Source organism: Salvelinus alpinus, chromosome 11 (genome assembly GCF_045679555.1).
Source record: "Salvelinus alpinus chromosome 11, SLU_Salpinus.1, whole genome shotgun sequence".
Lineage (NCBI taxonomy): Eukaryota > Metazoa > Chordata > Actinopteri > Salmoniformes > Salmonidae > Salvelinus > Salvelinus alpinus.
This window is the reverse complement of record NC_092096.1, coordinates 18064070-18078224: the sequence shown is the minus strand read 5'-3', so window position 1 is coordinate 18078224 and position 14155 is coordinate 18064070. Positions and strand designations below refer to the sequence as shown.

General features: G+C 49.9%; 1 protein-coding gene across 22 annotated transcripts in view; it reads right to left on the bottom strand.

Annotated features, from left to right (window-relative positions):
• nrcama (neuronal cell adhesion molecule a) overlaps nt 1–13915 on the bottom strand; it is a 158165-nt gene extending 144250 nt beyond the window's left edge. For 16 of the 22 annotated variants that reach the window (XM_071331929.1, XM_071331930.1, XM_071331935.1 and 13 more), the window contains exon 1: nt 13678–13914. The gene's annotated coding sequence lies outside the window, so the exon portion shown is untranslated. Of the gene's footprint in view, nt 1–13677 lie in introns of all 22 variants that reach the window. The other 6 variants (XM_071331932.1, XM_071331931.1, XM_071331950.1 and 3 more) reach the window with 2 other exon arrangements.
• Between the last annotated feature and the right edge of the window lie 240 nt (nt 13916–14155).

The following is a 14155-nucleotide window of genomic DNA, read 5'->3' as shown; positions in this document are numbered from 1 at the left end:
TTAGACAAATCAAACCGTTGTACTATAATTGAATGTAATGAAATGTAATGAAAAGTTATACTACCTGCGGACCAAAGCGCAAATGCGACCGCTCGCTCCAACCCGGAAGTGAAGAGACCTAGTAGTTGACCTCTACAGTAACACATTGTCTCTACAGTAATAAATAGACCTATAGATCCTTTATGTATCGTAAGGGACCATCACTGCTGTAGAGTAACTGGTCTCATCTACTACAGTTCAGGTGACATAACCTCATTATCTATAGGACACATTACTACAGTTCAGGTGACATAACCTCATTATCTATAGGACACATTACTACAGTTCAGGTGGCATAACCTCATTATCTATAGGACACATCTACTACAGTTCAGGTGACATAACCTCATTATCTATAGGACACATTACTACAGTTCAGGTGACATAACCTCATTATCTATAGGACACATTACTACAGTTCAGGTGGCATAACCTCATTATCTATAGGACACATTACTACAGTTCAGGTGACATAACCTCATTATCTATAGGACACATTACTACAGTTCAGGTGACATAACCTCATTATGTATACCACACCTGTGGCACACTGGCCGATCTGGTAATTGAAGGACATAAAACATACTGCTACCCTTAGGACCAGAATCATGGGAGGGAGGGAGGGAGGGAGGGAGGGAGGGAGGGAGGGAGGGAGGGAGGGAGGGAGGGAGGGAGGGAGGGCGGGAGGGAGGGAGGGAGGGAGGGAGGGAGGGAGGGAGGGAGGGAGGGAGGGAGGGAGGGAGGGCAGCAGTTAAATGCTCCATTGGGGACGGTTAGACTTCCATACTTTATGATGCAGTAACATCCGTAATAAAAACAGAAGTTAAATATAATCACCACAGGACCACATGGTTCCTTGTGAACAGAGATTGGAAGGGAATGTGAAAGATGGGGAGTGTGTCACTAACAGAGATTACAGCCAGCATCACAGGACCAGCTTCCTCCCACCATCACTTCCTCTTCCTCTCTGAGGAGGAAGGCAGACAGACCATAGACATAAAGACCCGTCTCCTCTAATTGGTTTATCAGTGGGCCGCCACATCCTCCATCCACAACCACAAACCCCGTGCGCTCATAAATTACATCCCCAAATTGAGCCTGTACGCTTGTTCAATGTTCAGCCTCTTCGTTTGTGAACAGGCCAGCTGCTGAACCGTTTATCTTCACCACAAAGACATTCTGTATTAGTTTCAGCCCCCGAAAGCCTCCACTGAAGCCACAGAATGGGCCTCTCTGTCGGCCCAGACGGGTAGGAGAGGTTAGTGATAGGATACAGACTCCATTGAACTGGACTTCAGTTTCCCACACCACTCAAGATAGTGATGTTACTTCTCCAGTCAGTACAAAGCAAGCCACTGACTGACCACCCTTCTGACAGCTTGGCGACAGGACAGATCTATGGGAGAAACCTCGAGGAGGATGCTGGGAGAATATAAGCTGTACGCTGATATTAAAACAAGACATAAAAGTTGTATTTGTCTATAGATAGACAGTATGGGAGAACCTTGTGAAAATCGAGGGAATATATACGCTGATATAAAAGGCTTATGATGTGATGTTCTTTAGATTGTTCTAGAAACCGTGTACTGTATATATACACACGCCTGAGAGAATACACGCTGATAGAAAGGCCTATAATGTACTGTTCTATAGATTATTCTATCAGCCATATATATATATACAGTACACCCTCACGAAGGGCCCTAAATTAGATTTCCCTGTCAAATGAATCTCTTCATGAAATGAAATATGGGTTGTGAATGTGATTGAAAATGAACAAAGCTGCCAGGCATGGAAGAAATATTTCAGTTTCCCTCCCACATAATGCTGAGTATAGATCTTTGATGCACACACGTGCATGCGCACGCACACGCACACGCACACACACACACACACACACACACACACACACACACACACACACACACACACACACACACACACACACACACACACACACACACACACACACACACACACACACACACACACGCGTGGCAGAGGGAAGAATCCGTCACAGACTGACAGAATCTATTATGCTCTCAGAAAACATGTTTAATAATCATTGTTATGAGCTTACGTCTGGTTGGTTTATTTAAACGACTCTCAACATGTGACCATAGAAGTCTTAAAGCCATTGGTTGTTTGGGTGAGGAGAGAATGCGGCCTAGTTGAATGGTTACTTTGACCTAAATCTCAGAGCTGAGATAAAGATTTCACTGTTTGGGATAATATTTTAAACCTTCTGTAGGCCTCCTGTACAAGGCATTAAGCTCACCATACTATGTACAAGGCATTAAACTCACTATACTATGTACAAGGCATTAAGCTCACTATACTATGTACAAGGCATTAAGCTCACCATACTATGTACAAGGCATTAAGCTCACCATACTAATGTACAAGGCATTAAGCTCACCATACTATGTACAAGGCATTAAGCTCACCATACTAATGTACAAGGCATTAAGCTCACCATACTATGTACAAGGCATTAAGCTCACCATACTATGTACATGGCATTAAGCTCACTATACTATGTACAAGGCATTAAGCTCACCATACTAATGTACAAGGCATTAAGCTCACCATACTAATGTACAAGGCATTAAGCTCACTATACTATGTACAAGGCATTAATCTCACTATACTATGTACAAGGCATTAAGCTCACCATACTATGTACAAGGCATTAAGCTCACTATACTACTGTACAAGGCATTAAGCTAACCATACTACTGCACAAGGCATTAAGCTCACTATACTATGTCCAAGGCATTAAGCGCACTATACTATGTACAAGGCATTAAACTCACTATACTATGTACAAGGCATTAAGCTCACTATACTATGTACAAGGCATTAAGCTCACTATACTATGTACAAGGCATTAAGCTCACTATACTATGTACAAGGCATTAAGCTCACTATACTATGTACAAGGCATTAAGCTCACTATACTATGTACAAGGCATTAAGCTCACCATACTATGTACAAGGCATTAAGCTCACCATACTATGTACAAGGCATTAAGCTCACTATACTATGTACAAGGCATTAAGCTCACCATACTAATGTACAAGGCATTAAGCTCACCATACTAATGTACAAGGCATTAAGCTCACTATACTATGTACAAGGCATTAAGCTCACTATACTATGTACAAGGCATTAAGCTCACTATACTATGTACAAGGCATTAAGCTCACTATACTATGTACAAGGCATTAAGCTCACTATACTATGTACAAGGCATTAAGCTCACTATACTATGTACAATGCATTAGCATATTATTTGTTCACAGTGAAAAGAACATCTGCCACAAAGTCAAAAATAACGTGTTTTTTTTCTCCTAGTTAAAGCCAAAGATAAACTTTAAAGGAATCAAATCCTCTGATTATGAATTCTTATCTTTCATAAACCATCTATAAACCATATCTGTACTTAGCTCATGACAGACGGAAAGAGATTGCAGATTTGCCTCCAAAAACCAACTTTGTCAGTCAATGTCAATTTAAATCCTACCAAATATTTTTTAAACAGTGACCTGTAAACCTCTCCCTTTACAAACTCAGTTAGATAAAAAGTTGCAACGCTTACTGTGTGAAGTCCTGATGATCAATTCATATCTTCCATAAACCTTCATTGTACTATAAAGGAAAGGGAAAGGGGGATACCTAGTCAGTTGTACAACTGAATGCATTCAACTGAAATGTGTCTTCTGCATTTAACCCAACCCCTCTGAATCAGAGAGGTGCGGGGGTCTGCCATAATCCACATCCACGTCTTAGGTGCCCGGGGCTTGTGGCAGTTGGAGAGAGAGTTTGGGACGATTTTCCTCCTAAAAAACTGCCACATTTCACTCAATGTCAATGTTAAACTCCCCAAATCCTTTTTAAACAGTGACCTTTGAACTCTCCAATCACAGACCCCATTGAACGTGGTGATTTCCCAACAAGAGCTTTGGCTTTAATTGGCTCTCTCTGGACATAAGCAGGTCTTACATCTTAAATCAGGAAACAGGCCACCAGTGGCATTTACTGAGCAATTAAAACTGGCACAAACGTCTGAACCGCCAAGACAACAAAGGGTGTGTGTGTGTGTGTGTGTGTGTATTTCTGCTGAAATACAGCTACTGAAAACTACTGTACTACCAGTCCAGGATAACTCTGGGTCCCTACTTGAGGAGCTGCTGAAAACTACTGTACTACCAGTCCAGTATAACTCTGGGTCCCTACTTGAGGAGCTACTGAAAACTACTGTACTACCAGTCCAGTATAACTCTGGGTCCCTACTTGAGGAGCTACTGAAAACTACTGTACTACCAGTCCAGGATAACTCTGGGTCCCTACTTGAGGAGCTACTGAAAACTACTGTACTACCAGTCCAGGATAACTCTGGGTCCCTACTTGAAGAGCTACTGAAAACTACTGTACTACCAGTCCAGTATAACTCTGGGTCCCTACTTGAGGAGCTACTGAAAACTACTGTACTACCAGTCCAGTATAACTCTGGGTCCCTACTTGAGGAGCTACTGAAAACTACTGTACTACCAGTCCAGTATAACTCTGGGTCCCTACTTGAGGAGCTACTGAAAACTACTGTACTACCAGTCCAGTATAACTCTGGGTCCCTACTTGAGGAGCTACTGAAAACTACTGTACTACCAGTCCAGTATAACTCTGGGTCCCTACTTGAGGAGCTGCTGTAAACTACTGTACTACCAATCCAGGATAACTCTGGGTCCCTACTTGAGGAGCTACTGAAAACTACTGTACTACCAGTCCAGGATAACTCTGGGTCCCTACTTGAGGAGCTACTGAAAACTACTGTACTACCAGTCCAGGATAACTCTGGGTCCCTACTTGAGGAGCTACTGAAAACTACTGTACTACCAGTCCAGTATCACTCTGGGTCCCTACTTGAGGAGCTACTGAAAACTACTGTACTACCAGTCCAGTATAACTCTGGGTCCCTACTTGAGGAGCTACTGAAAACTACTGTACTACCAGTCCAGTATAACTCTGGGTCCCTACTTGAGGAGCTACTGAAAACTACTGTACTACCAGTCCAGTATAACTCTGGGTCCCTACTTGAGGAGCTACTGAAAACTACTGTACTACCAGTCCAGTATAACTCTGGGTCCCTACTTGAGGAGCTGCTGTAAACTACTGTACTACCAGTCCAGTATAACTCAGGGTCCGTCTCCTCCTTGACCTCCCCACTCACCCATCTGTTGCCCATGGCAATGGGGTGGATCTGAGTGGCTGCTCTGGGGCTTTATCCATCTCTCACTGAGCCACTATTTAAATAACCTGCCCAATTTGATATTTCAGCACCTCATCTTCAAACACTATCAAAATGGATGAATGATGATGAGAGCAGATATCTATTCAGCATGCATCTACAGAAGCCTCACAGCAGGGGTCTTTATCATTAAGTCATCATAGAGGGCAGAGAGTGGAGGGGGGAGGGAGAGTAGGGGAGAGGTGGCGAGACGTAGAGAGGGGAGAGAGGTGGAGAGATGGGAGAGGAATGAGAGCTGGAGAGGGATAGAGCTGGAGAGGAAGAGAGGGGAAAGGAGAGAGGTAGAGAGGGGAAAGAGGAGAGGAGAGCGGAGAGAGGTAGAGAAGAAAGTGGTGGAGAGGGAGGAGAGGAGAGAGTAGGAGAGAGATGGAGAGCGGAGAGAGGTGGAGTTAGAGGAAGGAGAGAGGGGAAGTGGAGACGGGAGGGAGAGGGGAGAGAAGGGAGAGGTGGGGAGAGGTGGAACATGCCATGTCGTCTTTCATTATCCTCATGGTTCACAGCGTTACGCTTCAGAAGAGCTCTGGCACAGCTGGTGCTGTCAACATGTCTCTCTCCTCTCCTCTCCTCTCCTCTCCTCTCCTCTCCTCTCCTCTCCTCTCCTCTCCTCTCCTCTTCTCTTCTCTTCTATTCTCCTCTCCTCCTGCCAGAGGTGTACCAGGCCAACTCTCTTTGTTCTGTATATGGAGTGTGTGGTAGTTAGACTAACCCTCACTGGGTCATCAAAACCATAACTTTCTCCACAGGACCATGGGACCTGGGCAGTGAGTGGGTGACTAGAGATGGCCACTGCTGTTAGTCCATCTGGCCTGGCAGTGCCATTGGGCTCTACATGGTTTTGACCATTAATAACTGACTGAATGACTGACTGACTTATTCATGCATTGATGAAAAAGCCCAAAACACAGCGAGCTGGATTTCACCAGCAGGAAAACAACAACAGCTGTTCGACGTAGTTACTATAGCAACCTCACGTACTTACCAGAACCATTAGATATCTCCTGTATGAAATTTCCCCCATTTTCCAATCCATCAATCTCTAACCAGTCATGTTAATTTAATGTGGTTCCTGATCTGATAAAACAACAGGCACAACCATTGCAGATGTATGCTGAGAGCTGAGGGCTGGGTGTCCCCTAGACAGTGGCTGTATGCTGAGAGCTGAGGGCTGGGTCTCCCCTAGACAGTGGCTGTATGCTGAGAGCTGAGGGCTGGGTGTCCCCCTAGACAGTGGCTGTATACTGAGAGCTGAGGGCTGGGTGCCCCCTAGACAGTGGCTGTATACTGAGAGCTGAGGGCTGGGTGCCCCCTAGACAGTGGCTGTATGCTGAGAGCTGAGGGCTGGGTGCCCCCCTAGACAGTGGCTGTATACTGAGAGCTGAGGGCTGGGTGCCCCCTAGACAGTGGCTGTATACTGAGAGCTGAGGGCTGGGTGCCCCCTAGACAGTGGCTGTATGCTGAGAGCTGAGGGCTGGGTGCCCCCCTAGACAGTGGCTGTATGCTGAGAGCTGAGGGCTGGGTGCCCCCTAGACAGTGGCTGTATGCTGAGAGCTGAGGGCTGGGTGCCCCCCTAGACAGTGGCTGTATACTGAGAGCTGAGGGCTGGGTGTCCCCTAGACAGTGGCTGTATACTGAGAGCTGAGGGCTGGGTGCCCCCTAGACAGTGGCTGTATACTGAGAGCTGAGGGCTGGGTGCCCCCTAGACAGTGGCTGTATACTGAGAGCTGAGGGCTGGGTGCCCCCCTAGACAGTGGCTGTATACTGAGAGCTGAGGGCTGGGTACCCCCTAGACAGTGGCTGTATACTGAGAGCTGAGGGCTGGGTACCCCCTAGACAGTGGCTGTATACTGAGAGCTGAGGGCTGGGTGCCCCCTAGACAGTGGCTGTATGCTGAGAGCTGAGGGCTGGGTGTCCCCCTAGACAGTGGCTGTATACTGAGAGCTGAGGGCTGGGTACCCCCTAGACAGTGGCTGTATGCTGAGGGCTGGGTACCCCCTAGACAGTGGCTGTATACTGAGAGCTGAGGGCTGGGTGTCCCCCTAGACAGTGGCTGTATACTGAGAGCTGAGGGCTGGGTACCCCCTAGACAGTGGCTGTATACTGAGAGCTGAGGGCTGGGTGCCCCCCGACAGTGGCTGTATGCTGAGAGCTGAGGGCTGGGTCCCCCAGACAGTGGCTGTATGCTGAGAGCTGAGGGCTGGGTGCCCCCCGACAGTGGCTGTATGCTGAGAGCTGAGGGCTGGGTCCCCCAGACAGTGGCTGTATGCTGAGAGCTGAGGGCTGGGTCCCCCCTAGACAGTGGCTGTATACTGAGAGCTGAGGGCTGGGTCCCCCCCGACAGTGGCTGTATACTGAGAGCTGAGGGCTGGGTCCCCCAGACAGTGGCTGTATACTGAGAGCTGAGGGCTGGGTCCCCCAGACAGTGGCTGTATGCTGAGAGCTGAGGGCTGGGTCCCCCAGACAGTGGCTGTATGCTGAGAGCTGAGGGCTGGGTGCCCCCTAGACAGTGGCTGTATGCTGAGAGCTGAGGGCTGGGTCCCCCCTAGACAGTGGCTGTATGCTGAGAGCTGAGGGCTGGGTGTCCCCCCCGACAGTGGCTGTATACTGAGAGCTGAGGGCTGGGTCCCCCAGACAGTAGCTGTATGCTGAGAGCTGAGGGCTGGGTGCCCCCTAGACAGTGGCTGTATGCTGAGAGCTGAGGGCTGGGTCCCCCCTAGACAGTGGCTGTACGCTGAGAGCTGAGGGCTGGGTGTCCCCCTAGACAGTGGCTGTATGCTGAGAGCTGAGGGCTGGGTGCCCCCTAGACAGTGGCTGTATACTGAGAGCTGAGGGCTGGGTCCCCCAGTCAGTGGCTGTATGCTGAGAGCTGAGGGCTGGGTCCCCCCCAGACAGTGGCTGTGTTTTCTGAGGGCTGGGTCCCCCCCAGAAAGTGGCTGTATACTGAGAGCTGAGGGCTGGGTCCCCCCTAGACAGTGGCTGTATGCTGAGAGATGAGGGCTGGGTCCCCCCTAGACAGTGGCTGTATGCTGAGAGCTGAGGGCTGGGTGTCCCCCTAGACAGTGGCTGTATACTGAGAGCTGAGGGCTGGGTCCCCCAGACAGTGGCTGTATACTGAGAGCTGAGGGCTGGGTGTCCCCCAGACAGTGGCTGTATACTGAGAGCTGAGGGCTGGGTGTCCCCCTAGACAGTGGCTGTATACTGAGAGCTGAGGGCTGGGTGTCCCCCTAGACAGTGGCTGTATGCTGAGAGCTGAGGGCTGGGTGCCCCCTAGACAGTGGCTGTATGCTGAGAGCTGAGGGCTGGGTGCCCCCTAGACAGTGGCTGTATGCTGAGGGCTGAGGGCTGGGTGCCCCCTAGACAGTGGCTGTATGCTGAGAGCTGAGGGCTGGGTGCCCCCTAGACAGTGGCTGTATACTGAGAGCTGAGGGCTGGGTCCCCCCTAGACAGTGGCTGTATACTGAGAGCTGAGGGCTGGGTGTCCCCCTAGACAGTGGCTGTATACTGAGAGCTGAGGGCTGGATGTCCCCCTAGACAGTGGCTGTACGCTGAGAGCTGAGGGCTGGGTGTCCCCTAGACAGTGGCTGTACGCTGAGAGCTGAGGGCTGGGTCCCCCCTAGACAGTGGCTGTATACTGAGAGCTGAGGGCTGGGTACCCCCTAGACAGTGGCTGTATACTGAGAGCTGAGGGCTGGGTGCCCCCTAGACAGTGGCTGTATACTGAGAGCTGAGGGCTGGGTCCCCCCTAGACAGTGGCTGTATACTGAGAGCTGAGGGCTGGGTCCCTCCTAGACAGTGGCTGTATGCTGAGAGCTGAGGGCTGGGTGTCCCCCCAGACAGTGGCTGTATGCTGAGGGCTGAGGGCTGGGTGCCCCCTAGACAGTGGCTGTATACTGAGAGCTGAGGGCTGGGTGTCCCCCTAGACAGTGGCTGTATACTGAGAGCTGAGGGCTGGGTCCCCCCTAGACAGTGGCTGTATACTGAGAGATGAGGGCTGGGTCCCTCCTAGACAGTGGCTGTATACTGAGAGCTGAGGGCTGGGTCCCTCCTAGACAGTGGCTGTATACTGAGAGCTGAGGGCTGGGTCCCTCCTAAACAGTGGCTGTATACTGAGAGCTGAGGGCTGGGTGTCCCCCTAGACAGTGGCTGTATGCTGAGAGCTGAAGAGATAGGAGGAGGGAGGTAGACAGCAGGGTAGGAGGAGGGAGGTAGACACCAGGGTAGGAGGAGGGAGGTAGACACCAGGGTAGGAGGAGGGAGGTAGACACCAGGATAGGAGGAGGGAGGTAGACAGCAGGGTAGGAGGAGGGAGGTAGACACCAGGATAGGAGGAGGGAGGTAGACAGCAGGGTAGGAGGAGGGAGGTAGACACCAGGATAGGAGGAGGGAGGTAGACACCAGGATAGGAGGAGGGAGGTAGACACCAGGATAGGAGGAGGGAGGTAGACACCAGGATAGGAGGAGGGAGGTAGACACCAGGATAGGAGGAGGGAGGTAGACACCAGGATAGGAGGAGGGAGGTAGACACCAGGATAGGAGGAGGGAGGTAGACACCAGGATAGGAGGAGGGAGGTAGACACCAGGATAGGAGGAGGGAGGTAGACACCAGGGTATGAGGGAGGTAAACACCAGGGTAGGAGGGAGGTAGACACCAGAGTAGGAGGAGGGAGGTAGACACCAGGGTAGGAGGGGGAGGTAGACAGCAGGGTAGGAGGAGGGAGGTAGACACCAGGGTAGGAGGAGGGAGGTAGACACCAGGGTAGGAGGAGGGGGGTAGACACCAGGATAGGAGGAGGGAGGTAGACACCAGGATAGGAGGAGGGAGGTAGACACCAGGATAGGAGGAGGGAGGTAGACACCAGGATAGGAGGAGGGAGGTAGACACCAGGATAGGAGGAGGGAGGTAGACACCAGGGTAGGAGGAGGGAGGTAGACACCAGGGTAGGAGGAGGGAGGTAGACACCAGGATAGGAGGAGGGAGGTAGACAGCAGGGTAGGAGGAGGGAGGTAGACACCAGGGTAGGAGAAGGGAGGTAAACACCAGGATAGGAGGAGGGAGGTAGACACCAGGATAGGAGGAGGGAGGTAGACAGCATGGTAGGAGGAGGGAGGTAAACACCAGGATAGGAGGAGGGAGGTAGACACCAGGGTAGGAGGGGGAGGTAGACAGCATGGTAGGAGGAGGGAGGTAGACACCAGGATAGGAGGAGGGAGGTAGACACCAGGGTAGGGGGGGGGAGGTAGACAGCAGGGTAGGAGGAGGGAGGTAGACACCAGGATAGGAGGAGGGAGGTAGACACCAGGATAGGAGGAGGGAGGTAGACACCAGGATAGGAGGAGGGAGGTAGACACCAGGATAGGAGGAGGGAGGTAGACACCAGGGTAGGAGGAGGGAGGTAGACACCAGGATAGGAGGAGGGAGGTAGACAGCAGGGTAGGAGGAGGGAGGTAGACAGCAGGGTAGGAGGAGGGAGGTAGACACCAGGATAGGAGGAGGGAGGTAGACACCAGGATAGGAGGAGGGAGGTAGACACCAGGATAGGAGGAGGGAGGTAGACACCAGGGTAGGAGGAGGGAGGTAGACGCCAGGGTAGTAGGAGAGGGGTAGACACCAGGGTAGGAGGGAGGTAGACACCAGGGTAGGAGGAGGGAGGTAGACACCAGGATAGGAGGAGGGAGGTAGACAGCAGGGTAGGATGAGGGAGGTAAACACCAGGGTAGGAGGAGGGAGGTAGACAGCAGGGTAGGAGGAGGGAGGTAGACACCAGGATAGGAGGAGGGAGGTAGACACCAGGGTAGGAGGAGGGAGGTAGACGCCAGGGTAGTAGGAGAGGGGTAGACACCAGGGTAGGAGGGAGGTAGACACCAGGGTAGGAGGAGGGAGGTAGACACCAGGATAGGAGGAGGGAGGTAGACAGCAGGGTAGGATGAGGGAGGTAGACACCAGGGTAGGAGGAGTGAGGTAGTCGCCAGGGTAGGATGAGGGAGGTAAACAGCAGGGTAGGAGAAGGGAGGTAGACGCCAGGGTAGGAGGAGAGGGGTAGACACCAGGGACTACAATCATGTGTCTTTGTTTTCTGTAATGTCCTCAGGGAACATGTTGTTGAATCGTGACTGAGGGGGACGATGGGAACATGTTGTTGAATCTTGACTGAGGGGGACGATGGGAACATGTTGTTGAATCTTGACTGAGGGGGACGATGGGAACATGTTGTTGAATCTTGACTGAGGGGGACGATGGGAACATGTTGTTGAATCTTGACTGAGGGGGACGATGGGAACATGTTGTTGAATCTTGACTGAGGGGGACGATGGGAACATGTTGTTGAATCTTGACTGAGGGGGACGACAGGAACAAGATCCCATATAAAGGCTCTGTCTTATGTTAATGTCTTACCCCTTCATTATACCCCTTCAAACCCCACACAGACAAACAGTGACATTCATTATACCCCTTCAAACCCCACACAGACAAACACAGGGACATTCATAATACCCCTTCAAACCCCACACAGACAAACACAGTGACATTCATAATACCCCTTCAAACCCCACACAGACAAACACAGGGACATTCATAATACCCCTTCAAACCCCACACAGACAAACACAGTGACATTCATAATAGCTAGTTTTATTTCCTCTCACTACACCAGTTCTCAGGCTTTTCCCAAAGTAGCATATCACAACAACCATGGAATCATCATCAGCACCATGTGGGGTCTACGAATCAGAGGATCACACACACACACACACACACACACACACACACACACACACACACACACACACACACACACACACACACACACACACACACACACACACACACACACACACACACACACGCACGTACACACACACACACATCAGAGAATAATGCCACAGGACATCTGTCAACATGTCACCAATCAAACACACCCTGGTATATACAGAATTCATCCTTGTCCTGGTCACTACAGAAATATCTCAAAACATCTGTTCAATCGCCCCGACCAACGGATTATTGACTTGCGTTTAACTTTTCATGTTTTATCAGATTATAATTTGGGAAGGGGGACTTGTTGTCAACATGTCAAACAAATATCTATATACTGTATCAGCATGAAATAATATCAGCCTCACAATAGGCCCAGATTTGTCTCTACATGGGACCATCTACATGGGACCAAGGCCTACTGTAGTCAGTAGAAACATAACGGTGGCCTCCCAAATGGGACCCTATTCCCTACATAGTGCACTACTTTTGGCCAGTGCCATTTGGGACGCAAGCATATACTGTGTGTGAAGCATTTGCATTGCTGTTGGGAGTCAATAGAGCTAAGGGGATTCTACCTGTGAGATCCCTCTGAGGTTCCGAACCTCCCAGATGTTGATGATGTGGAGCTGGGGGGAATCTATAGCCCACGTCAGCTTTACTCGGTATAGCAGGCCTTGACCTATATAAAATGACACCAACCACAGACTAGGCCTACAACGGTATTATTATACTACTGGGAATAAACGTCTCGTTAATCGTTATTGGTCTTTACCGCGTGTCACGACGCAAAGGGCAGAGAGCACATTCATTGGTCGCATGCATAAAAGAGGTAGCCTATAATAATTGCTGCAGCGTGCAATGTCTGTGTCGGTCTACGTGGTTGCTGCACCTGCTTTCTCCTCTCAAATGTCTCACATCTTTACGACACATGGGCCTATATGGGCCTCATCACTAAACTGTTACCTAATTGATAGGCTTCCAATAGGGAATTCATTCACGATTCTATCATTTACAGCTGGCCATGCCATTGATAGACTGTAGACATCAATAGCCTAATCTCTTGTACTATAATGCCGGCCGGCAAAAACATATTTTCTCCACACAAAGGATGGAATATAGCATAATAAATAAATTAATATGGTAAATTAAATAATAATTATCATCACACGATAAACAGCCACCACAAACTAGACAACGACAATAATGTATTTTATCATAGCCTAGAGACGCTCTGAATCACATTGCCGCGTATTGCTGCCTGTGTTGTCCTTTGATCAAATGATGTTCCTTTCATCTCTAAAAACACCGATATAATGTCGAGCCTCCATATTCACACCTGACGCCAACAACATAAATATCAGCAACATCATCGGTTTCTATGATCCACAACTGGACCGCCACCCCATCCTCTCTTGGACTTGACACATCCATCCACTGCACCAAATGCGCATTATTCACATAGCAAAGCAGCGAGGATTTCATCATACATACACAGCACAGCCTACACAAGACAACAGCATAAAAAATCATAACCACCAGCAGAAAAATGAAATTAAAAGAGCCCACAAATCTCACCTGTTAAAGCAAACGTGGACAGGTTTTTCCCTCTTCTCGCAGCTGTAGGAATAGAAGAGGATGAGTTGGTGTTTTTTGTCTCGCGTCTCCGGTCAGTGCTCTGACTCGTTCCCCGCTGCAACCTCACAGCCTGTGGTCCTCTGCTCCGTTCTCCCGTTCTAGCACCAGCTCCCTCTTCCCGAGCCGCTGTCAAACGAGCAGCGCTCTAGCTGCCGCCGTCTCGCGCACGCGCAACCCACCGCTCCGGTGCAGGAAGAATGCAGAAGCTCTAGAACGAACGGAGCGCGCAGCTGCAGCGACCCCGACTAATGAGCGGCTGCGACGGGACCTGCAGACAGATGGATGATTGTAATATATTGAAAAAAGATGGATGATGGTTAAAAAAAATAGATGACAAAAAATAGATGGATGATGGTGTGCTGTGGATAAAACAATAATTGTGCAGCAGTAGACCTTTTATATCTGCCCTATGAATTAG